Source organism: Meriones unguiculatus, chromosome 3 (genome assembly GCF_030254825.1).
Source record: "Meriones unguiculatus strain TT.TT164.6M chromosome 3, Bangor_MerUng_6.1, whole genome shotgun sequence".
NCBI classification, from domain to species: domain Eukaryota; kingdom Metazoa; phylum Chordata; class Mammalia; order Rodentia; family Muridae; genus Meriones; species Meriones unguiculatus.
This window is the reverse complement of record NC_083351.1, coordinates 80,305,037-80,332,079: the sequence shown is the minus strand read 5'-3', so window position 1 is coordinate 80,332,079 and position 27,043 is coordinate 80,305,037. Positions and strand designations below refer to the sequence as shown.

Below are 27,043 nucleotides of genomic sequence, written 5' to 3'. Positions count from 1 at the left end.
TTTATTTTAGATAAGGTTGCAAATATCGGTGTATGAGTCTGCTTTTTTCATGCCATGAGCAATCATAGACCAACTTTGGAAAGATTCTTTCCACTCAGGAATACATTGGTTTATATAGCTCTTCAAACAATTTGGTTAGTGTTTTTTCATTACAAAGCAAACCCAAAACATATGAAACTAAAATTTCTAGCTTTCTTTCTTTTATTTATCTTTTCTTGTTGAATTTGCTTGTGGGGAGGGATGTTTTTAAAAAGTTAGGAAGGAATGAGAAAGGAGATTTTGAGACAGATAAAAGGTAATTATGAATTTAGTTAAACTATATTCCATTTTATGTCTGCTATCACTTTTAATATTGTTGCATGCTTATGGGTTTTTGAACATGCAAAGGTGGTATAAACACTGATTGATGGAAACTCAGTATAATGTAGGCTGACCCTATTTTTAAAAATATCTTCAGTAAATGAAGATGTCACAGCATAATCCCAGTAAGTCATCCAAAGACTACCAAAGTTCCAAAGTCCTCAAGTTATCCAAAGGTGAAGACTTTATATGATGGCTCCATCTTCTAAGTTTTTATTCAGTACAAAAATACATTCAACAATCTTAGGAAGTTGCCACGTTCCTGTCCTTTTTGAGTACAGCAGCCTTTTTCTGGAATGTTGGAAACACAGCTACGTGCTCACAAACAGAATACAGGAGACCTAATAATTACAGCACATTTCTGAGTTCACAAGTCAAGTAGGAGAAATGGAAGTCTACTTCTCATGACTTATATGGGTTGCTGCTTAGTAGCAAAATCACATCTCTTAAGACTTGATCTATTCCTCAACAACCTATCATAAGCTGGAAAAAGTAAATAAAAAAGACAGTCAGAATACAGGGCCTGGATATAATTTTATTATCAGTTAAGAATGTCTTTGACATGAATTGATTGGCCTGCTCTTTGATCACCTTCCCCTGAAGGAAGAGCAGCCTTACCAGGCCACAGAGGAAGACAATGCAGCCACTCTGATGAGACCTGATAGACTAGGATCAGAAGGAAGGGGAGGAGGACCTCCCCTATCAGTGGACTGGGAAAGAGGCATGGGTGGAGAATGGGGAGACAGGGTAGAATTAGGAGGGGAGAAGAGAGGGAGCTACAGGGGGGATAAAAAGTGTATAAAGTGTAATTAATAAAAATAAAAATTTTAAAAAGTGCTTAACCAGAGTGCAGGGAATCTTTTTTTAATTACAATTTATTCATTTTATATGCCAGCTATAGCCACTTCCCTTGACCCCTCTCAATCGAGCCCTCCCTCCCTATTTTCCTCCCATGCCTCTCCACTAATCCATTGATAGGGGATGTCCTCTCCCTTTCCATCTGACCCTAGCCTATCAGGTCTCATCAAGACTGGCTGTGTTGTCTTCCCCTGTGGCCTGGTAAGGCTGCCCCCCACCGCCACCCTCAAGGGGAGGTGATCAAAGAGCCAGTCACTGAGTTCATGTCAGAGATGGACCCTATTCCCCTTACTAGGGCACCCACTTGGAGACTGAGTTACCATTGGCTAAATCTGTGCAGGAGTTCTAGGTCATCTGCATGAATGGTCCTTGGTTGGAGTATCAGTCTCAGAAAAGAACACTATGCCCAGAATTTTTGGTTCTGTCGGTCTCTTTGTGGCACTTCTGTACCCTCCAAGTCTTTCTATCTCCCCCTTCTTTCATAAGATTCCCTTCACTCTGCCCAAAGTTTGGCAAAGGATCTTATGAATGAACAGGGAGATAGAAAGACCTGAAGAGGACAGGAGCTCGATGAAGAGACCAACAGAGCCAAACAACAACAACAACAACAAAACAAAAACTGGTTACAGGAGGTCCTGCAGATACTGATGAATCAACCAAGGACCATGTACGGAAAGGACCTAGACCTCCTGCTCAGATGTTGCCAATGGGCAGTAAGGGAGCAGGGGAAGTCATTGGCATGAACTCAGTTGCCTGCTCTTTGATCACCTCCCCCTGGTGAGGTGGCCTTATTAAGCCAGGGAGAAAGAGGATCCAGATAGTCCTGATGAGACCTGATAGCCTAAGATCAGATTGTAAGGGAGAAGGCTTACAATCAGTGGACTATAGCAGGGCATAGAGGAGGAAAAGGGAGAGAGGGTGAGACCAGAAGGAGATGAGGGAAGAGGCTACAACTTGGATATAAATAAATAAATTGAAATTAATAATAATAATAATTAAAAAAAACAAAAAAGAATGCTAAGCCAAAACTTTCCCTGGGGTATAATGTAAGGTCAAATGTACCTCTCCATTATGGCTTACTTTGAGCATACTTTCTCAAGTTCTAGATAGAATATGAGCTGATGTTCAATTACAAATTGTTTTGTAGAAAGCATGTGTTTGCAGGTATCTAAAAATCTCTAACTTAAAAATTCTAGGACAGAACCATGTTCCTGCTTAGCTTTGCTAGAGAATTTGTTTGTTTTGTTTCTTTTCATTTCTATTTTTTCACATACTCATTGCTCATTCCATACAACCACAGTTTTGTAGTGCATACATACACTGTATAATTAGGAGCTAGTACTTTCCTTCTATATCAAGCCAGTATACATTGCTTAAATTGACTATATCACCATAACCTAAATTGTTCTCCTGTTTAAAAGAAAAAAGAAAACATCAAATAAGTTCGTGCTGTTAGTCTAATAGAATTGTTTCAGATTGCTTTGACTAAGGACCTATTTAAGGACTGAACTTGTTAGAGAATAAACAGAACCAAAGTGGCTCAAAGAAAGTTCTTTCCAAACTTACTTCAAGGTTCATTAAGAGGAGAGTTTGGCAAAGTGTGTTCTTAGTTCATTCCTGGATTGAATTATTCTTATGCCATTTGTTTGAAGTGATAGAGTTTTGTAAACACCTTTCAGGGCCCTGGTAAAATGATTAAGATCAAGAGCATTTTCTGTGAACATATTTAGTTGAGGTGATGGTTTTTCTAGGACTCAGCTTTCTAGAAAAATATTCTTAAAATTATTGGAATTAAATTATAATTGACAAAAAAATTATAATTGACAGTATACAGTGGCTCTTTCCTGTGTCTGAATGCCCTATGAATCATTATTTAGCCTTAAACATTGCCTCAAAGTTTCCCAGTTAATATGCACAGTTAGCTATGTGCTAAGTTTCCCTCAATTGTTTTGAGTCAATTCTTCCCAGGTGTGTGTGTGTGTGTGTGTGTGTGTAACTCTCCCACATTTTTCAAATGGGCTTACACTTTTCTTGTAACTGATAATCATAATAGCAGCAGGGTTAAATAGTTGAACTGTCTTAACATCTAAGATTTTTTTTTCAGGTTAGAAGGATATTTATGTATTAGGAATAGTATCAAATTCTATCTTTCATCTTGTAGAGTATATACACTTCTCTTAGTCTATCAAGTCTAAGCTCTAGGTTGTAGACATAGTTAATTTTATGCAATTTCCAATTTCTAAAATGCCTTCATTCCACTGAAAATCATCCTGATGTTCTCAAAAGAACTGGCAAATTCTAGAACAATGTTTTGGTCCTTATATTTGTGAACTAACTCCTTTGGTTCTGTTTGACATTACATCTGTATACAACTCTCAGTTCTCTTTCCATTTCAGACCTTCTAGTGGACTACTTATGCCAGTCCCAGTGTCATAGGATTCAGTCTTCTTATAAATTAGATATTGTAGGAAAAGTCTAAATTACTGTATTCTTTATGTAGTTTTTGTCATTTTAGGCTATGAATCTAAAAAATAATATTAGTTAACAGAAACAGAATACAACAAGTGCTATTCCATGTCTGAATCACTGGGTCTAAGATACTAGGAAACAACAGACAAATGTAGTTTATGAAGAGGCTGTAAGGCTTAGGGAAAGATTGTGCTTCTGGGTGCAGGAAGGGATAGGCTGTGGAAAGCTTGGAAGGATAGCTAGCCAACAGTCATTACCTTGTGTGAATAAGATTGCCCTGGTAATGGGCTTCTGTGTTGATCTGTCTATTCCATAATCAAACCCATAATTTTTTCCCTCTGATGGAAAGTTTCTTCCAAAAATAAGGGAGGGGCTTTCAACAACAACAACAAAAAGATCTCTGTGTCTCTTATCACCTTTCACTTTGCTAACTGACATGTATTTAGAATTTTTGTGTAAAATGACCTCTTTTCCATCTCATTACAAATTCAGAAATCTGTGGTTTCAAAAAAACCTATCACCCCAAAGTGAGCCACAAATATGTTAGTAGCAGTATACTTTCCTCTCTTACAGTGCTGTCGCCCAAACCTTCCTTTAGCTCTAGACCAACAGATATTTTCTTACACATATTAGTTCAAATACTGCCCAAACTTTTCTCTAGTACTAAACCCACCCAGAAGATCTTTTCTTACACATCTATTTTCAAATGTTGTACAAACTAATGTTTAAATTATTCTTCCACACAATTTTCTTTCCCCATTATTTTATGCAACAGTCAATACTGTTGATAAATTAAAAAGAACTTGTAAACTTTTTTCAACCTCTTCTTTTTCACGTTATCTTATGAGACAGTTCTGTAAAGCCCATCCTCTTAAGGGGTTTTATATTTATCCCATTCTTATAATTCTTGTGTATAAGTTTTATATTCATAATTTTGTCTGCCAAAATTCAACAGAATCCAAGCAGAAATCCTACCTTTTAGCTTTTTTAAAATTCTTTTCAAATTTTTGTCTTTATTGAAGTCTTTCTTGACTACAACATCATTATTTTACTAATTCTCTTAAAGTTTATTTACTGCCTTCCAAGATATTGCACAAAGTCCTCATGAGAAGCTTTTAATCTCTTCCATCATTACATTTTCTTCTTCTATCTCTTTTCATGCTACAGCCAAGCAAAACTAGAAGATTGCTTGTTGTCTAAACATGTCCTGCTTTATAGTATTACAGATGGCCACATTTTTCTCAACTATATCCTGACTTTCTAGGGGGATCAATGTCTCTAACTTTGTAATAATCTTACTAGTTATTTTACTAATTATTTTGCTCAATGCTACTAATATTCTACTAATTATTCTACTCAAAAGCCTAGATTAGTCTTTGTTGTCTTGCTAGAAACTTTTTTCTATCTTTCTTCACAGTGTGCTATTCTTAAAAAAACCAATCCTGATTATTTGTGCATAATAAGATCCTACTGACTGTTTTAAACATAGAGATGATACGTAATGCTTAAAAATATATAATGTTTAAAGAGAAGTTTTTCTGTCCTACCACAGCAAAAGCAAGATATTTACATAGAAATTGTAAACCATTACCTAATTTGGAATTAAATTAAATAAAATGGAATTAGGTAATAATTCCAACAAATAAAATATAAAGTAAGAGTGTTAAATGAAGAATCATGTTACAAAGTTAGAGATGGTTTTGAAGTTTTTAATAAACCAAGAGACTAACTAACACAACAGATCGAAGTCCACCAGGTCAAACAAAGCAAGTACAGGAATCAAATGGCTAGCAATACAGACAAGAAACAGATACAAGCAACTTTGTCTATATGGTACAGAAATTAAATATGATAAAGAGATACCGTATTTTGGAACAAATGTCCTTAATGAAAGCAGAATTTTCAGGTTATGTAGGAGATCACAGAATCTTTTATAAATCATGGAGGAAGTAAATGTACATATTTGCTGTATATTATTTCTTCAACAAAATCAGTATTCTGTGGCCACAACTTAATCATTACAATAAAGAAATGAAATAAAAGACAGAACAAAAAATTAAATATAGTTTATACCTAAAGAGTCACATAATCCATATAAAATTGTGTTGTCATGAAAGCTAGTATAAGATATAAAAGAAATCTCATGAAGATTGAATAAAGGCATGCACATTTAAAACAGCTTTCAGCTTTTCCCTTTCTTAAAGCTATACAAACTAATGACCTGGGAAGCAATTTAGAATAGGTTGAGATCAATACTATTAATGTCTTGAACTAAGTTGAAATAAAAGCTTGCTGTGTGCACTCTCAGTTTTGTGTTAAATTAGCAGAGACAGTGATCCTGAAGCCAAGAGATGTTTGCAATAGGGAAGCCCATGTGTTCCAAAGGCCTTGGGGCTCTGGAAGGGTAATTTCAGAGAGACAAGGGAGAAACAGAACATTTCAGGATGAAGAATTGATTGAAGACAGATGTGTAGCCACCTAGCATCTATACCTTTGCCTTTTGCACTAGTTTGCTGGCATGCTGAGAGATATTTTGAGATCAGACTCCACCACACACTTAGAAGGACTTTCTCAAGTACCATTACTTTACCATGTCTTCCTTTCTTATGAAGCAACTGAGTTAAAAAAAATTATCTTTCACCTTTGCATAAACATGGCTCTTGCACACACATACTCACTGGAAGCAATGCTTCTTTTCCATTTCTTTTCCTTTGATTGCATATAAAATCAAACCACAACTATCTCTGAGGTATGTACACACACTGCTGAATATTTGTAGTTCAACAGTTTCCCAACATTCATAAACAAACCACACCTAGATAAAACTAAGAAAATTTCCCTAAAGTACACACAGTGAACACGAAGTTCACTGACTTCATACCAATTTCATTTTGGGCTTGTACATAATATTTAAATGTATGTGGTAGAGTTTATTAAATTAATATATGATTATTCCATTTTTCCTCTTCACCTTCTTCCCTGCAACCCTTCTTATGGGCTGATTTTATATCCTCTAACAATTGTGGTTATTATTTTTTCAACTGTTATACAAACACACAGAGAAAGAGAGATTTCTTAATAAATAAATACAACCTTTTAGGTTTATATAATGTTACTTGTATGCATATGTTTTTAGGCTGATCACTTGAGATCTCTTCATTTTGAGCAGTTGTGCTCTCGGTAATGATCTATATCTATTGCAAAGGACATTTATTTGGTCAGGTTGAGAAAAAAACTTATTTTTAGATAAAACGGTAAGTAAGAGAATGTACTTGGGAATTTGCTGGTTAATTAAAGTGGAAGTTAGAGAATCTCCTCCAAGATTTGTCAAGTGAAAAACTATCTTGAGTAGCTGATTGCTTATCCAGTATCATGTGTGATTTGTCTCCTGTTGAGCAAGTGTTAAAATAAAGGGGAAAGTGATTGGATACTACCAAGATAAGCATGATAAATTCAAGTTATCATTATGTGCTGGTGACTGTTATAGTTTGTAGGCACCATTACTATGTAGGAATATTGTGTGCTTCTGTCCTGTGAAAGCTTGTATGGTACCTCCTGACACCAAGAAATCAAGTTTTTTGGGAGGACCCACCTTTCTTCCCCCAAGTATGTATCTGAAGTACATGGTGTCTTTAGTAATAGCAACTTTTCTTCAAACTCTAACAGGCAACCAAGGGCAACAACAATGGCTTACACATTTTTAGGAGTGTTTGACAACTCAACCAACAACTCAAAAGGGTGCTTCTCATGCCTACCAGTGGAGTTTGTGTAAGGTAGTCTATGGCATTTGAGAAGAACATTGTCAAGCTGAGATGGGAAATTTTTATTTACATTATATATGTATATGTATACACATACTTAAATATATTGGATATAATTTTAGGTACGTAGATACTAATATGATTATTTATGACTTTTCAGGTATGTGTATTGTTATTTTACCTTCCTCTTACATTCTCAATCTGTCATTCACTTCCTAGTTCATCCCCATTTTCTGATTTTCCCTTTTAAATCATTTTGTATTTTGTAATTGATTTTTCTTTAGTTCTTCCCTCATATGTACAGTACCTAAAACTTTTAGAAATATCCAACAATTGTAACAGCATAGCAGGACACACAATAAACTTACACATTCCAGTAGTCTTTTTATATCTTCAGTACAAACATACAGAGAAAGAGATCATGGATACACTCCCATTCACAATAGCTTAAAAAAATCCAGGAATAAACCTCATCAGAAGAAAATAAAAGACAAACTAACCAACAAAAAAAAAAAAAAAAAAAAAAAAAAAAACCTCTACAGTGAAAATTTGAAACCTCTGAAGAAAAAGAGAGAAGTAAACTAGAACATGGAAAGGAATCATATGCTCATGGATTTCTACTATAAAAAAATTTCATTCTACCAAAAGCCATTTACAGTCTAATCCCAATAAAACATTCATTTAGTTCCTCACAGAAATATAAGGAAACTTTTCTACAATTATATGAAACCATAAAAGTCACCAGATAGCAAAATAACAATGAGCTTAAAAAATAATGTTGGAGGGATAATTCAGAACTTAAGATACAATAAGTAAACAAATAAACAAACAAATAGGTAGTGACATGACAACAGACTGATAGGCCAATGGAAAAAATGAACATCCAATATGCATATTCATAACTGCAACTATCAAATAATTTTTAATAAAAGTAAAATAAATATACAGAATAAAAGGCAGCATTTGCAACAAATTGTGCTAAAAAGTTAGATGTCCTTATGCAGAAGAATGAAAATGTATCCACATCTATAATACTGCACAAAAATCAATTCTAACTTGTTCAAAAATTGAAATATGAAAACCTGAAACACTGAAACCACTAGAATAAAACATATACACGACCATACATGATTTAGATGTAGGGAAGGACACCGTAAACAGGCCCCAGTTGATCCAGGATTTGTTGTCAACAAATGCTAAGTAATTATAGGACTAAATGCTTCTGTACAGCTAAAGAAACGATGGAGCAGCTGAGAGTGGCCATTGTCACGGTAAATTCTACAGAGTGGACGCAGGACTAGCCACAGGATTATCATCATGGATTGCTGCAGCCATGAATCATCTGAAGGAATGGGCGGGCATGGGAGTGTTAGCAGGCCTTCTGATGTTGGTCTCCTTGGTTTGCCTGTGGTATATATGCAAGATTAGAGTCTCACAACAGCGTAATGCAGCCATGACCATTCAGGCCTTTACAGCCATTGAAGCAGGATTGCATGCGGGTTGATGCCCCAGGTCCCGCCTCTGAGAAAAAGGTATCAGACGGGTCTGATGCTCTTTGGGTGGATGACACCTAAATGAACATCAGCACAAAGTCCCAATTTATTTCTAATATCAGAGATCAGACCTCTACTTTTGCCTGATGCGTTTAAAACAAAAAGGGGGAACTGTAAAGAGAGCTGCGTAATGCCGCGCCTTAAAGATGGAGCTGGTTTCCGCCTTCCACCTTCCCGATGGTGAGTGCTCTCTGTCACGAACAACTCCACATTTGGCTAAGGCTGAGGATCTGGCTTGCTTCCATGTATGTGGACTTATCTGCATTGCCCACGTGGAATGTTGGGGTTGGCTACCCAGAGGCTATTTAAGCTGTGGGCTGGCTTTCCCCAGGGTCAGATGATTGTTCAAGGTTCCTGAATAAACTGCATTGAAAAAAAAAAAAGAAAGAAACAATCAGTTGGGTGGTGAGGAAGCCCAAAGAATGGAAGAGAAATTTTGTCAATTATACATCTGTCAGAGGATTAATATTGGAATATAAAACTAACTTTAAAAAGGAGAAAAAATAAAAACTGGGCTTAGGATATAAACAGAGAATTATCTAAAGAAGAAAAAATGTCTGAGAAATATCTTTAAATAAATGAATGAACAAATAAATAAATAAACACTTGATAGTTCACCATTACCCAGTCAGAAAAGCCAAGAGCATGAAAACAACAAGAAATACTGAAGAGGACATGTTGAAAAAGAAATCCTCATTCATTTTGTGGGGTTCTGAACTGGTCGAGGCCCTCTTAGAAGTCAATGTGGAGAAACACTCTAATAGAACGAAGATATGAATAAATAAATAAACCATATAACACAGCTATACCACTTCCTGGCATATGCCCAAAGGACTTCACATTCTACTGCACAGGTATATATTCACCCATATTCATTGTTGCTCTGTGCACAACCTCCAGGATATTAAAAAAAATCCAAATGTCCTTTTATAGATGAATAGATAATGAAAATCTCTTGCAATAAACCATGCAATACTATTCAACTATAAATAAAAAAAAAAAGAATTTACAAAATTGGCAGGTAAGTGAATTGACCTACAAATATACATATAGCTTCAAATCTTCAAAAGTGCTTCTATGACATAGGGTACTGTATCTAATCTTTTTATGCTGAGTGATGCTTTTGGAGAAAAATTATCCATAGGTTCTAATGTATATTTCTAAGAGACCCTTTTGTTTTCCTCCTCTTCTAAACATGAAAGCTATAGTCCAAATGTATACTGATAGTTTATTTATTCATAAAAATATAAGTTCTAACTCTCAATTTTTGTTATACTAATGTTCCATCAAGACTTGGCAAGCAGTGACCATGAAGCATAAACAGGAAGCAGCATGTGACTGCGTGAATGATGGGACTCTTATGGCAAGGCCCATGGAAACCTCTTACCACTTGGCTAAGACCTGAGGTGAATTTTGGTGGCCTCTAGTCTTTTATTTAGATCGCATGTGCTACAAGCTCTCATGTGCTACCTTGCATCTTGGTTTCACTATGCTTTTTATACTCATAGCAATATAGTTTCACTTTCTCAGTCATGGGCAAGGCCAGGATCATGCAGGCTGAAGCCCCTGTGGATGATTCTGTGTTCTTCTCAAGACTCTGAGAAAAAATTCAGCCTATATCAATCCTCCAGATGTGACCATTCATGCTGGGTATTTTGGGACATGTAATAATATCCCTAGAGGAATAACTATAGTCATACTGATTTGCAGTTGTGGAGAGCAGTGGATCCTGCTTCCATAACTGTTCTGAGGAAGCTGTGTCTCTTGGAAATATGGTATCAGAAACTGATAGGTGCATATCAGGAAAGGTTGCTTGGTACAATAAGCACATCTCTATCTACAATTTAAGAAGTATTGTGACAAAAGGATGCTATCTGATCAATAGACTTACACCCACAAATGGTTACTCTGTTTCTCACCTTGCACAACTTGTATCCTTATTTGCTGGGAATGTGCTTATGGTAACAGAGCATGCCTGGCTAGACATTTACTTTTGGCTTGTTGAAACTGAACTTTTTTATTAATTAATTCAATTTACATCTTGGTCATAGGTCTCTCCCTCTCATATCAGCTCTCCCCTTGTAGTACAAAATAAGGTTGGGGTGGAGATGGGGTGGTGATTGACCCAGCTAGAGGGGGAAGGCGAAGGGAAACTATTGGCAGCGTTTTGTAATGAGAGGGCATATATAGTGCTAATGTTACGATTTCTTTAAATAAAATAACCAATGTTGACACAGCTGTGGTGAAAAGGCTTGTGATTGTGTAAATAAAGGGACACTTGCTTGATCATCAAAAGGTGGTCAGCTTCTTCACTTTCACCTACACCAAACATCTGTCCTCAGGTTCCAGAACTCTGCAAGCACTAGTTGCCAGCACTTGGCCAGATGGTTTTGTGTCTCCAAAGGACTAGATTTTAATTTCCAATAACCACACTGAAGTTCACAACTGTTTATAATTACAGTTTCTGGGAATCTGACACCCTCTTCTGGCAATGGGTCCTGTTGTTAATTTGTGAGAGCATCATATAGTTTTGGCAACAGTCTGGGTCATTTGGAGGTTTCCTTGGAACCATTTCAGCACAACTCAGTTAGCTATAACCCAATTCTAGTACTGGAAGCATTATTTGCTGACAAGAGATGGCCAGTAATGGCTCTGACTCTTTTGTTGTTTATCAATTTCAATTAATTCACTTCTCACACACATATGCTTTAGAAAGTTTTACTGTAAACTCCATCCTCAAATGACCCTTAAGTTTAGCTGTCTTTTTCCATGTCCCTCCCTCTTTCCTTTCTAACGTTACCTTCTCTACTAGATCCTCCAGATCCAGTCTTCACACCCATCCATAACTATCTCACCTACCCCCCTTTCTATGGAGATTTAACTGTATCCTCCTCCAGTACCTTACTCTAAACCTAACTACTGTGGTTCTATGAATTATAGCTTGGTTATCATTGACTTAATAGCTAATATCCACATATAAGCAGATGCATACTATATGTATCTTTCTGGGGTTACCTCATTTAGGATGATATTTTTCTTCTTTTTTTATAATTCCATCCATTTACCTGAAAACTTCATGACATCCTTTTTTTTTTTTCTTTTTTTACTGGTTAAGTCAACTTATTAACATAGTTGACTAGCCATCTGCAATGGTGACTTCAACCTCCACTCCTGGTTCAATACTGATGGAAGTAATCTGCTAAACAATCTCCCAAGGACTGTGTAAGTTAATGAGTCACTTGTGGATTCTCATTTGGAAGTGATCCCACGTCTTGGAACCTTCACCACAAGGTGTTTTCTTGTAGTGATTCTCAGTGTTTTGGTAGGCATGTGGACCAGTCCTTTCACATCCAGATGCTTTTCCTTTGTGCCTCTTATCAAGTCAGCACACACAGGGACACACCCTCTCCAATGAGTTCACGTTGCAACTGGTGAGCGTGATTTGGATCCGGTGAATGGCCACCTCAGGTTCCACTAGTGTCTTTCTGGTATCTTTAAAAGCCATGAATGCGGTGTGGCTTCCTCACTCACGTAATCCTCAGCAGGATCAAACAGCCTTGAGTCAGGATGGGAGCAGACAGAACACAGCTCAGTGTCACATACGACCAGGTCTCAGAGGATGATGTCGCTTTTTGAATAACTGGTATAACACTCCGTTGTGTACATGTACCACATTTTCTTTATCTAGTGCTCTGTGAAGGGGCATCTGTTTTGTTTCCGTTTTCCAGAAATTATGAATTGAGCTGCAAAAAAAAATAGTTTAGCAAGTGTCTCTGTGATATAATGAAGTGTCCTTTGAATGTATGCTCAAGATGGTTAGCTGGATCTTGAGCTAGATCGATTCTAATTATATTGGACCATGACTTCTTTAAAAGCCATGATCCAATATAAAATTACATGCTGGCATTTAAATTTTTGAAAGTAAATTTCTCATTTACTTCCAATCTTATTATTCTAGCAGGAAGTGTATCCCCTCCAACACTGAAAGTTTGGGAGCATACTTTTCTGACCTTATCTAATGCATAGGACAAGTATAAAATTAGTATCTGAAACTATAGAAAACATTATTATTCTTTTTAATAATATTGGTTTATTTTATAATCTATTATATGGCTCCAAGTACTTGAATATAAGTGTAATTTTCACTCCTCTTTACAAGAGGCAGAGACTATTACAATAATCTATAATTTATCAAAATATAGAGAACAAGAGATCATGTAGTGCCCACTGCAAACTGATACATTTATTATGCAATTTCTGCACCTTAGGCTCAGAGATCATTTCATTTAGTTTTAATATCAATTTTATATTTTGAATGCCTGAAATTGTTCTTCAATTGTACTTTATCTATTAAGACATTAATATGCTTGAATACTGTAAGACAATTTTATTCTTGAATCACTGCCACTTTTTATTCAATGGGCATTTTGTTTCTATTAAGTTGAGTGCAGCATACTATGTTGCTGTGTCTCATTACTGGAAGTAACTCTGATTACCCGCACTGTTGTAGTCTATACACGCCTTCCATTTGTCTCGTGCACTAATCACTGTCCTTGTTTCTTCATGTTTGATGTTTTGATTTTTTTATGTTTTTTTTGTTTTGTTTTTGTTTTTTGTTTTTTTTTTTGTTTTGTTTTGTTTTGTTTGGTGGGTCTTAGTACATTCGTTGATTTCATCAGATTTTTCCTACATAGCATATCTTAGGAACAACACAAATTTCCTTCTCATAGCTATAGAGGCTGAGATGTTCAAAATTAAGAGGACACCAAAGACTGATGCCTGGTGAGATCCGACTTTTGTAAGTGCATACCACATTTTGCTATTCTCTCAGATGTAGAAAAGGTGAAAGGACTATTATTACACGGTCCTTAAAGCCATTCATTTGTGTTATGTTCTCATGACGATGCCATCTCCCAAAGTTATACATGTGAATGTGGTGTGATTTTGTGTCTGTATGTATTTGTGTGTGTGTGCATGTGAAGAGATCCATTTTATCAGATCAGTTCTTTTTGTCCACACTTAAGTATTTTCCATATCCCTTATTGCCATTTCACCTTCTATGTTACTTTATTATTTTCTGTTAGTAAACAAAGCACACTCAAGACCCCACCAGTTTGCTTCGATACATGATTCTCTTTAAAAATCTATTCCATGTAATATACATTCATTACACCTCTACCATTATAAGTTACATTTTTAAAAGCCTCTCTTCCTGTGCAGCACTACTAATGTGCTTTTCTTAGGTGATGTTTTAAAATAGTATCATATAAATCAAATCAATTCCTATTTGTATTTATTTTATATGTTAATTTCTCTCTGCCCTATCTATAATGTAATTCTTCTCCAGGGAAAGCTTCTTTTCTTATCTTCACATAAACAAAAAAAGCAACTGCTCTCAGCATGTAATAGTCATTCAATAACTGTCAGCTTTGTGAATATAGGACTAAAAGATATTTTTGTACAGTTATTTATCTCACTGAAGAAAATAATTTGTTTTCTTATGCTAGCGATCTGACCCTCATGATTATTTGAAGGTGTTATACATGCACGTACATATTACATTCAAAAAACACATTTAAAAACATTTTATTCTGTTTCAATTTTGAAAAGTCTTTCTTTTGTTGGAGGGATTGCACAGTGTTAGTTAAGAGAACTTCCTGACCTTTCAAAGGACTGAATTTTCTCCCCAGATCACATGTTAGGCATCCCTAAACCACATGTAATGCCAGTTGTAGGTATTCCGATACTCTTTTCTGTCGTGAAAGGACACCACACATGTCACACACATGCACACATGCGTGCACACACAGAGAAATATACAGTCTTTATAATGTGCGTATTCTGCAAAGGCAATTATTACAAAATTTAAAAAACATTGTGCCAGACTAAAAGAATAGTATTAACCACAAAAATGTATTTAAAATTACATTCATATGAAATTGTATTTGTCATTTCTGAAACACAGGATAAACATAAATAGTCACACATACTATATACATAACTCCTGATTGTAGATGACATATTTACTAAGAGCAAGAACATAACATGGCCAAATTTTGTTTCTAGGCATAAAAATTTTAATGTAATATATTAACAAAAAGTAAATAGCACTACTCTGACATCTGTGTTTTCATATTTCTGGTGAATTCTTTCTTGTATGAATATGTTTTCTATTTTCCTGAATGCACTTAAAAACTGTCATTATGGTGCAGAGCCAAGATGGCGACTAGCATTCACAGTTTCTGAGCTGTGGAAGAGCTGAACTCGTGAGCTGGTGAGTGGAAGGACCTCTGAAGCCAGGAAAACAAAGGTAGGGCTTTCTAAATGACAGGGAACATTGCATGAGGTGAGAACTTTGGTCTCCGGTCACCCGGTCACCCAGGGAATTGTTTGGGGAAGGAGAGAAATGATCCTTTGATTTTCAGGCATTCCCCTTTGCCGGACCTCCCTCCTCCTAGGCACAGTGGACTTACCAAGATTCTCAGCTCAGACCTAACTGCCTGGGGTCTGCAGTGGCTGAGACAGAGCTCCTAGCCCCTTATTAGCAACTGCAAGTGGAACTAGTCTTGGAGTCCCAGACCCACACGGCACCATCCTCCCAGGGTCCCGGGTCTGCTAGCCGCCATACTGGCTCCACAGGGTTGCTCATCCACTGACTGTACGGCCCGCCCAATCCCTCGGCGACAGATAATACGCTATATACTCAGCAAAGCCAGGCAGAAATGCCATACAGGCTAACCACACCAGGTGCTGGGCCTCCCAAGCTTGCAGAGCACAGTGGAGAGCCCCCAGGACTTCCCAGAAAGCATCTGGACTGGCAACCCAGTCTCCAGCTACAGCAGGACTTCTTAACCTGGCAGTGGCAGCAGCACTGAACTGGCGGAGGACATCAGTCCTCCAACATAAAACCAACCAGAGCCAAACCAGAGAACAGAAAGCCCGGATACCCCAATCCCTGCCAATATGACCTGCTTGAGAGTGAGTATGCTCGTGAGTGTCTGCAGAGCCCCAAATGTATGCCCCTTCTAAAGTAGAAGCCAGGCATCGGACCCCTCCCACCCATATACCCACTTTGGGAAAGAGAGGGTCACTTGGGACATTGAGGTCCCTGCACTGTGGAACCATCATCCCAGGGTCCCGGGTCTGCTAGCCACCATACTGGCCCCACAGGGTCACTCAGCCACTGACTGCACAGTCTGCCCAAACCCTCAGTGACAGACAATATGCTATATACCCATCAAAGCCAAGCAGACCCACCATACAACCTAAGCACACCAGGCGCTGAGCCTTCCAGGCTTGGAGAGCAAAATGGAGGACCCCCAGAACTTCCCAGAAGACATCTGGACTGGCATCCCAGTCTCCGGCTGCAGCAGGACTTCCTAAACTGGCAGCAGCAACACCACTGAGCTGGCAGAGCATATCAGTCCTCCTGCATAAGAACAAGCAGGGCCAAACCAGAGAGCAGAAAGCCTGGATACCCAGATCCCTGCCGAAGTGACCTGTTTGAGAGTGAATGCGCCCTTGAGTATCTGCAGAGCCCCAGATCCAGGCTCCTTCTAAAACAGAAGCCAGGCATCGGACCCCTCCACCCCACATACCCACTTTGGGAAACACAGGGTCACTTGGGACATTGAAGCCCCTGCTCTGTGGGTCCAATTGAGGAGTTAAGGCAGTTAATGCCAGAAATTGCACTGTGACCATAATTAGCGCCTGCTACATATACAGTGCAGAGCCACTCCCATTCACTCAAGGTTTCAACATTATCACTCTGTCCCTCGAGACACACCTCTGCACACACTTCCACACACATACACAAACATACACACACACATGCGCACCTGCATTTGCTCATTTTGTCCCTGCATACTTTACTCTCACAGGTACAACTAGTCCACCAACTCACACGATGAGGCCACAGGACCTCTCTCAGCTTCCTGAAAAACTCTCCAGATGCCAGACAGAGACAGTACCAGTCTGAACTTCAGAATCCAAAAACAAACAGGGAAGGCTTCAGATAAGCCAATGGCCAGGGGTAGGCAAAAGAACACATCCAACATAAATCAGGACATCATGACTTTACCAGAAACCGCCAAAATTGATGGATACTCCAATTCATCTGAAGCACAGGAAAATAACTTTAAAGCTATGCTTATCCAAGTATTTGAGGCTCATAAAGAGGAAACAATTCTCTCAAAGCAATAACCATGCAAATTCGGGAAGTTAAAGAGGAAATGAACAAATCTATCAAAGATTTGGCCAGTCAATTGGAGGTAAAGAAAGAGGAAATGGACAAAATTCTTATAAAAAGACAGGCGAACATAGCCAAACAAATAGAGGCACAAGTAGAAATAAAATTAGTGGCATATAAAAAGGAAATGAACAAAAAAATAGAGACCATCGTAGAGAGACAGGAATCCACATTCAAACAGATGAAGGAAATGGTGCAAGGCATGAAAACAGAATTAGAATCAATAAAGAAAACACAAAGTGAGAAAACACTGGAGCTGGAGAACTTGGAGAAAAGATCAGGAAACACAAAGGTAAGCATCAGCAACAGAATGCAAGAGAAGGAAGAGAGAATCTCTGGAGCTGAAGACACTATTGCAGAAATTGATACTTCTCTCAAAGAAAGAGTAAAATCAGAAAAGGCCGAACACAAAATATCCAAGAAATCAAGGACGCCATAAAACGACTAAATCTAAGAATAAGAGGAATTGATGAAAAAGAAGACTTCAGGCTCCAAGGTCCAGAAAATGTTTTCAAGAAAATCATAGAAGAAAATTTTCCCAACTTAAAGAAAGAGATGTCCATAAATGTACAAGAGGCCTACAGAACACCAAATAGACTAGACCAGAAAAGAAACACATCACATCACATCATAGTCAAAACACCAAATAACAGAACAAATAGAAGATATTAAAAGCAGCAAGGGAAAAGGGCCAAGTAACATACGAAGGTAGACCTATCAGAATCACAGCAGACTTCTCATCAGAAATTATGAAAGCCAGAAGGGCCTGGGCAGGTGTCATGCAGAATCTAAAAGACCACAAATGTCAACCCAGAGTACTATACCCTGCAAAGCTTTCAATCAACATAGATGGATAAAACAAAATATTACATGACAAAACTAAATTTAGACAATATCTACACGGCAAACCAACCATACAGAAAATTCTAGAAGAAAAATCCCAAACCAATGAAAACAGCTTCACCCAAGAAAACATAGGATACAGACAATATCCCAACAAAAATGAAAAGAAAACAAGCAAAGAAACACAGTGAGACCACCGACTCCAATATAAAAGGAACTAACATTCATTGGTCACTATTATCTATCAACATCAATGGACTCAACTCTCCAATAAAAAGACACAGACTAACAGAATGGGTGCAGAAACAGGATCCAACATTCTGCTGCGTCCAAGAAACACACCTATGCAACAAAGATAAACACTACCTCAGAGTAAAAGGCTGGAAAAATGTTCTCCAAGCAAAAGGACCCAGAAAACAAGCTGGGGTAACTATCCTAATATCTAATAAAATAGACTTTCAACCAAAATTAATCAAAAAAGATGAGGAGGGACATTACATTCTCATCAAAGAAAAAACCCAACAAGAGGACATCACAATTCTGAACATCTATGCCCCAAATACAAGAGCGCCTATATTCATAAATGAAACATTACTAAAACATAAATCAAACATCAATCCCAACACCTTGATAGTGTGAGACTTCAACACCCCACTTTCACTAAGGGACAGATCATCTAGACAGAAGCGTAACAAGGAAATTAATGCACTTACAGAGGTCCTAAATCAAATGGACCTAATAGATGTCTATAGAACTTTTCACCCAAAACTCAACAGAATATACCTTCTTTTCAGCACCTCATGGAACCTTCCCCAAAATAAACCATATAGTTGGTCACAAAGCAAGCATCAACTGACCACCATGAATTAAAGGTGGACCTCAACAACAATGGAATTACAAAAAATCCTACAAGCACATGGAAACTGAACAATTCGCTGCTCAATGATAGCTGGTTAAAAAGGAAATAAAGAAAGAAATTAAAGACTTCCTAGAATTCAATGAAAATGAAGGTACAACATACCCTAGTTTATGGGACACAATGAAAGCAGTGCTCAGAGGAAAATTCATAGCATTAAGTGCCTTCAGGAAGAAATTTGTGACATCTTATAGAAGCAACTTAATGACTTCTTAAAAGCCCTACAGAAAAAAGAAGCAAATACACCCAAGAGGAGCAGATGGATGGAAATAATCAAACTCAGGGCTGAAATCAATAAATTAGAAACAAATAAAACTATTCAAAGAATCAATGAAACCAATAATTGATTCTTTGAGAAAATCAACAAGATAAACAAACCTTTAGCCAAACTAACTAAAATGAGGAGAGAAACTATCCAAATCAGCAAAATCAGAAATAAAATGGGGGACATAACTATAGTTGCCGAGGAAATCCAACTAATCATTATGTTGTACTACAAAAGCCTATATGCAACAAAATTTGAAAATCTAAAAGAAATGGACAATTATCTTGATAGATTCCAACTACCAAAATTAAGTCAAGATCTGGTAGAAAGACTGAATAGTCCTATATCCCCCAAGGAAATAGAAGCAGCCATCAACAGTATCCTTTCCAAAAAAAAAAAAAAAAAAAAAAAAAAGCACCAAAGCAGATGGTTTCAGTGCAGAAGTCTACCAGACCTTCAAAGAAGTGCTAACTCCAATTCTCTCCAAACTATTCCACAAAATACAAACAAAAGGAACATTACCAAACTCATTCTATGAAGCCACATTCACCTTGGTACCTAAGCCTCACTAAGACCCAACAAAAAAAGAGAACTTCAGACCTATCTCTCTTATGAACATTGATGCAAAAATACTCAATAAAATACTTGCAAACTGAATTGAAGAAAACATCAAAGATATCATCCACCATAACCAAACAGGCTTCATTCCAGGCATGCAAGGGTGGTTCAACATACAGAATTCCATCAATGTAATCTACCATATAAAATACTGAAGGAGAAAACCCACATGATCATCTCCTTAAATGGCGAAAAAGCATTTGACAAAGTCCTACACCCATTCATGTTGAAAGTCTTGGAGAGATCAGGGATACAAGGCACATACCTAATCATAGTAAAGACAATATACAGCAAGCATATAGCCAACATCAAACTCAATGGAGAGAAACTTAAGTCAATCCCACTGAAATCAGGGACAAGACAAGGTTGCCCACTCTCTCCGTATCTCTTCAACATAGTACTTGAAGTCCTACCCAGAGCAATAAGACAACTAAAGGAGATCAAGGGGATACAAATGAAAAAGGAAGAGGTCAAGATGTCACTATTCGCAGATGATATGATAGTATACGTGAGTGACCCCAAAAATTCAATCAGAGAACACCTTTGGCTGATAAACACATTCAGCAAAGTGGCAGGATACAAAATCAACTCAAAAAAATCAGAAGCCCTCCTGTATACCAAAGACAAAAGGGCCGAGAAAGAAATCAGGGAAACAACACCCTTCACAATGGCCATTAATAACAAAAAGTACCTTGGGGTGACACTAACCAAGCAGGTGAAAGACCGGTTTGAGAAAATCTTCAAGTCTCTGAAGAAAGAAATTGAAGAAGATCTCAGAAGATGGAAAGATCTCCCGTGCTCATGGATTGGTAGGATTAACAGTGTGAGAATGGCCATCCTGCCAAAAGCAATCTACAGATTCAACGCAATTCCGATCAAAATACCAACCTAATTCTTTTTTTTTTGTTTGTTTTCAAAAATTATTTATTTATTTATTACAATGTATTCATTTTTTATTTTTTTTAATTTTTTATTTAACTTTTATTAATTACACTTTATTCATTTTGTATCCAACCCAATTCTTTACAGAACTTGAAAGAAAGATTCTCAGCTTCATATGGAGAAACAAAAACCCAGAATTTCCAAAACAATCCTGTACAACAACAGATCCTCTGGACGTATCTCCATTCTTGATCTCAAGCATTACTACAGAGCAATAGTAATAAAAACTGCATGGTATTGGCATAGAAACAGAAACAAGGATTAATGGAACCGAATAGAAGACCCAGAAATAAACCCACATACCTATGAATACTTGATTTTTGACAAAGAAACCAAAACCAATGGAAAAAAAAACAGCATCTTCAACAGATGGCGCTGGTCTAACTACATGTCTACATGCAGAAAAATGAAACTAGATTCATATTTATCACCCTGCACAAAACTAAAGTCCAAGTAAATCACTTAGAAGAAAACATGGGGAACAGCCTATAACTCATTGGCACAGGAGACAACTTCCTGAACAGAAAACCAACAGCACAGGCTCTAAGAACAACAATCAATAAATGGGACCTCATGAAACTAAAAACCTTCTGTAAATCAAAGGACACCATCATCAAAACAAAACGAATGCCTAAAGATTGGTAAAGAATCTTCACCAACCCTTTATCTGACAGAGGGCTAATATCCAGTATATATAAAGAACTAAAGAAGCTGAAAAGCAACAAACCAAGTAATCCAATTAAAAAATGGGGAACAGAGCTAAACAGAGAATTCTCTGTAGAGGAATATAGAATGGCAGAGAAACACTTGAAGAAATGCTCAACATCATTAGCCATTATGGAAATGCAAATCAAAACGACCCTGAGATTTCACCTTTCACCCATCAGAATGGCCAAGATGAAAAATTCAAGTGACAACACATGCTGGAAAGGTTGTAGAGAAAAGGGAACCCTCCTCCATTGCTCATGGGAATGTAAACTGGTACAACCACTTTGGAAGTCAATCTGGTGCTTTCTCAGACAATTAGGAATAGTGCTTCCTCAAGACCCAGCTATACCACTGCTAGATATATACCCAAAATTTTCTTCCCATAGTAAGAGGAACAGGGACTATTTATGACAGGAACTCAATGGCAGGCTCTTTGACCTCCCCATCCCTCAAGGGAGGAGCAGTCCTGCTAGGCCACAGAGGATGACTTTGCAGCTAGTCCTGAAGATACCTAATAAAACAGGGTAAGAGGAAAGGGGAGGAGGTTCTCCCAAATCAGTAGACTTGGAAAGGCACAGGGAGGAGATGAGGGAGGGAGGGTCGATTGGGAGGAAATAAGGAAAGGGATTCAGCTGGGATACAGAGTTACTAAAATGTAACTGATAATAAAAAAAATAAAAATAAATAAATTAAAAAAAAACTGTCATTATACTAAGTCAAGTTTCTATATTGTGAAGAACCTACAAAAAATTACTAAACTGGCAAAATCCCTAACTATATTCTAAATAGTTATCATTATACCCATAGTGTAGTCCTCATCCCTAATCAAGGAAATTTATTCTTGCAACAGATGAACACCATTCCTGAAAGCCACAAACAATCAAAATATGAAGTTGTGCTGCTCCGTTCCAAAAATACAGAAACAACTCCCACACCTAAGCAATAGGAATCCAACTAAGAAACCTGGTAACATGGTTTCAATTCCCAGAATCCACATAACTGTGGAAGGAAAAAACAAACTACAAAAAACTATCCTACGACATCCACACAATTGGCCTGCTTATATGTATATTTCTCATGTACAAAAACAATTAATTAAACAAAATATCACACTAGCGAATTGTAATTTGATGTGTAAAAAACATCAAAAGTGCTGTGATTTTTGTTCTCTTCATTTTGAGATTATAATTGTATCACCTTTCCTCCAAACATTAACATACACTCATTCTTCCTTGCTGTTAAATGTATGGCTTCTTTTCATTAATTGCTGTAGATACATTATGTACATGTACATACATGTACATTTTTAACTGTAACCTGCAAATCTATATAATGTTAATTCTACAAATGTTTTCCCAGATTACCACTTGGTTTTACATATCCAGTTGTTTTATTCTACCATGGGGAATACTGTTTATCCTAAATTGTCTATATGGTCTTTCTCCCACACATGGTGGCAGTTCTATTGACGTAATACTTAGCTATACTCTAAATATTTGTCTTTATACTCACAGATAAGTGTAGTCCTTACCCCTCATCAGGAAACATTCTTCCAACAGATGGAGAACATTACAGAAAAATATAAACAAAGTACAGAGTTGTGGAACCTATTCCCAGTGGATACGTTTACAAAAGAACTCAACAACCTAAGACTCAGGGTCTGCTTTGATAGTCTGCAGGATAGAGCCTTTCAGAGGCCCTCTGTTGCAGGTTCCTAGGTTGTTTCCTGTTTTCTTCTCTTCTGATGTCCATCCTCTTTGCCTTTCCGGATGGGGATTGAGCATTTTAGTCAGGATCCTCTCTTTTGATTAGTTTCTTTGGATGTACACATTTTAGAAGGTTTGTCCTATGTTATATGTCTATATGAGTGAGTACATACCGTGTGTCTTTCTGCTTCTGGGACAGCTCACTCAGGATGAGTCTTTTCAGATCCCACCATTTACCTGCAAATTTCATGATTTCCTTATTTTTCATTGCAGAGTAATACTCCATTGTGTATACCACAATTTCTGCATCCACTCTTCAGTTGAGGGGCATCTGGGCTATTTGCAGCTTCTGGCTCTTACAAATAAAGCTGCTACAAACATGGTTGAGCAAATGTCCTTATTGTGTACTTGAGCCTCTTTTGGATATATGCCTAGGAGTGATATGGCTGGATCTTGAGGAAGCGCTATCCCTAGTTGTCTGAAAAAGCACCAGATTGATTTCCAGAGTGGTTGTACAAGTTTACATTCCCACCAGCAGTAGAGTAGGGATCCCCTTTCTCCACAACCTCTCCAGCATGTGTTGTTACTTGGGTTTTTCATCTTAGCCATTCTGATGGGTGTAAGGTGAAATCTCAGGGTCATTTTGATTTGCAATTCCCTAATGGCTAATGACATTGAGCATTTCTTCAAGTGTTTCTCTGCCATTCGATATTCCCCTACAGAGAATTCTCTGTTTAGCTCTGTTTGCCATTTTTTAATTGGATTACTTGGTTTGCTGCTTTTCAGCTTCTTTAGTTCTTTATATATACTGCATATTAGCCCTCTGTCAGATAAAGGGTTAGTGAAGATTCTTTCCCTATCTGTAGGCATTTGGGCATTCGTTTTGTTTTTATGATGGTGTCCTTTGCTTTACAGAAGCTTTTCAATTTCATGAGGTAGCATTTATTGATTGTTGCTCTTAGAGCCTGTGCTGTTGCTGTTCTGTTAAGGAAGTTGTCTCCTGTACCAATGAGTTCTAGGGTTTTCCCTACTTTTTTTTCTAACCAATTTACTGTGTATGGTTTTATGTTGATCCATTTGGACTTCACTTTTGTGCAAGGTGATAAATATGAATCTATTTTCATTTTTCTGAATGTAGTCATCCAGTTAGACCAGCACCATTTGTTGGAGATGCTGTCTTTCCTCCATTGTATGGTTTTGGCATCTTTGTCAAAGATTAGGTGTCCATAAGTGTGTGGGTTTATTTCTGGTTCCTCTCTTCGGTTCCACTGATGCACCACTCTGTTTCTATGCCAGTACCATGCAATTTTTATAACTGTTGTTCTATAATACAGCTTAAGATCAAGGATGGAGATACCTCCAGAAGATCTTTTATTGTAGAGGATTGTTTTAGCACTTCTGGGTTTTTTGTTATTCCATATGAAGTTGAGAATTTTTCTTTCCAGGTCTGTAAAGAGCTGTGTTGGTAATTTGATGGGGATTGCATTGAATCTGCAGATTGCTTTTGGTAAAATGGCCATTTTTACTATGTTAATCCTGCCCAGCCATGAACATGGGAGATCTTCCAATCTTCTGATATCTTCTAATTCTTTCTTCAGAGACTGCAGATAGTTTTCATACAAGTCTTTGACTCACTTGGTTAGGGTTACACCAAGGTACTTTATGTCATTTATGGTTATTGTAAAGGATGTTTCTCTAATATCTTTCTCAGCCATTTTGTCTTGTATATACAGAAGGGCTACTGATTTTATTTTTATTTTTTTAGTTAATTTTGTAGCCGGCCACTTTGTTGAAGCTGTTTATCAGCTGTAGGAGTTCCATGGTAGAGTTTTTGGGGTCACTCATGTATATTATCATATCATCTGCAACTAGTGATAATTTGACTTCTTCCTTACCAATTTGTATCCCCTTGATCTCTTTCAACTCTCTTATTGAACTAGCAAGGACTTCCAGAACTATGTTGAAGAGATATGGAGAGAGTGGACAGTCTTGTCATGTCCCTGGTTTCAGTGGGATTGCTTTAAGTTTCCTCTGTTCAGTTTGATGTTGGCTATAGGTTTGCTGTATATTGCCTTAATATGTTTAGATATGTGCCTTGTATCCCTGATCTCTCCAGTACTTTAAACATGAATAAATGTTAAATTTTGTCAAATGCTTTTTCAGCATCTAGGAAAATTATCATGTGGTTTTTTTCTTTCAGTTTGTTAATATGGTGGATCACATTGATGGATTTCCATATATTGAACCACCCCTGCATACCTGGAATGAAGCCTACTTGGTCATAGTGGATGATATCTTTGATGTGTTCTTTTATTCAGTTTGCATGTATTTTGTTGAGTATTTTTGCATCAATGTCAATAAGGGATATTGGCCTGAAATTCTATTTCTTTTTTGAATCTTTGTGAGGTTTAGGTACCAAGGTGACTGTGGCTTCATAGAATGAGTTTGGTAATGTTCCTTCTGTTTCTATTTTGTGGAATAGTTTGGAGAAAACTCGAGTTAGCTCTTCTTTGAAGGTCTGGTAGAATTCTGCACTGAAACCATCAGGTCCTGGGCTTTTTTTGGATGGGAGACTTTTGATGACTGCTTCTATTTCCTTGGGGGATATAGGACTATTTAATTGATTTACCTGGTTCTGATTTAGCTGTGGTATGTGGAATCGATCAAGAAAACTGTCCATTTCATTTAGATTTTCAAATTTTGTGGCACATAGGCTTTTAAAGTAAGTCCTAATGATTGTTTGGATTTCCTCAGTGTCTGTAGTTATGTGCCCCTTTTAATTTCTAATTTTGTTGATTTGGGTGGTGTCTCTCTAACTTTTAGTTAGCTTGGCTAAGGGTTTGTCTATCTTGTTGATTTTCTCAAAGAAACAGCTCTTGGTTTCATTGATTCTTTGAATTGTTTTATTTGTTTCTAATTGATTGATTTCAGCCCTGATTTTGATTTTATGTATTTTATTTGTTTCCTCTGTTATCCTCTTCATGATCATAGTTGTTAGGTCATCTTCTTGGATTTTAGTTATGCTGGGGTGTCCAGGGCTACTTACCCCTTGGATAAGTGTGTTCTGGAGATGCCATATTGCTCTGGCTTTTGTTGGTTGAACTTTTACGCTAGCCTCTACCCATTGGGCTATCTTAGGTGTTTGGAGTTAGTTTCTGGAATCCTGTGGTAGAAAGAATACCTTTGGCAGAAAGATGGTTTTTCCTGAAGTAAACCTTCTCAGCTTTTTGGGTATAGTCACTGGACGTCAGGTGTTTTTCAGAAGTTGCCACAGCATAGAGACCCATGTGGTAACTGTGGTCCTTGTTAGTTGAGAGGGATCTTCTCTTACTGGGAGAAGTCCTGAAGACAGCTACCCTGCTTATTGCTATGAATTTAGTGATCTACTGCTGTAACCTGTGTGTCCCCTGGTTTGGTCAGTTTTGTTAGGGATAACTGGTTGCCCCTTGGATCAGTATCTGGGGGTTGATCTCGGGGACCTGGGCTTTTGTATGGCTGAGGTTGGGGCTTTGTACCTCAGTAGCCAAGCAGTAATCTGTAGCATGTGAGTACTACTCTCCTGGTAACAGCAAGCTATCTGGTACACAGCATGTCCCTGGGTTGGGCAAGTCTGTGGGACCTTTTCTGGGGATACACTGAGTGGACTAAGTTCATCCCTTTTGCTTTGTTCCCTGTGAGGGTTTCTCCCAACAGTGACTCCAAGTCTGGTGTCCTGGGGCCTACAGTTCTCTCTGTGAGGAATAGTTGGTACAAAGCAGGTCTCTGGGCTGGTGGCATGTGCGTCCCCCTGCTAGTC

The 27,043-nt window shown here is 37.5% G+C and overlaps 1 pseudogene; it reads right to left on the bottom strand.

The window, feature by feature from the left end:
• Window positions 1–12,137: 12,137 nt before the first annotated feature.
• LOC110560019 (small ribosomal subunit protein uS10-like) lies at window positions 12,138–12,506 on the bottom strand (annotated as a pseudogene).
• Window positions 12,507–27,043: the final 14,537 nt, after the last annotated feature.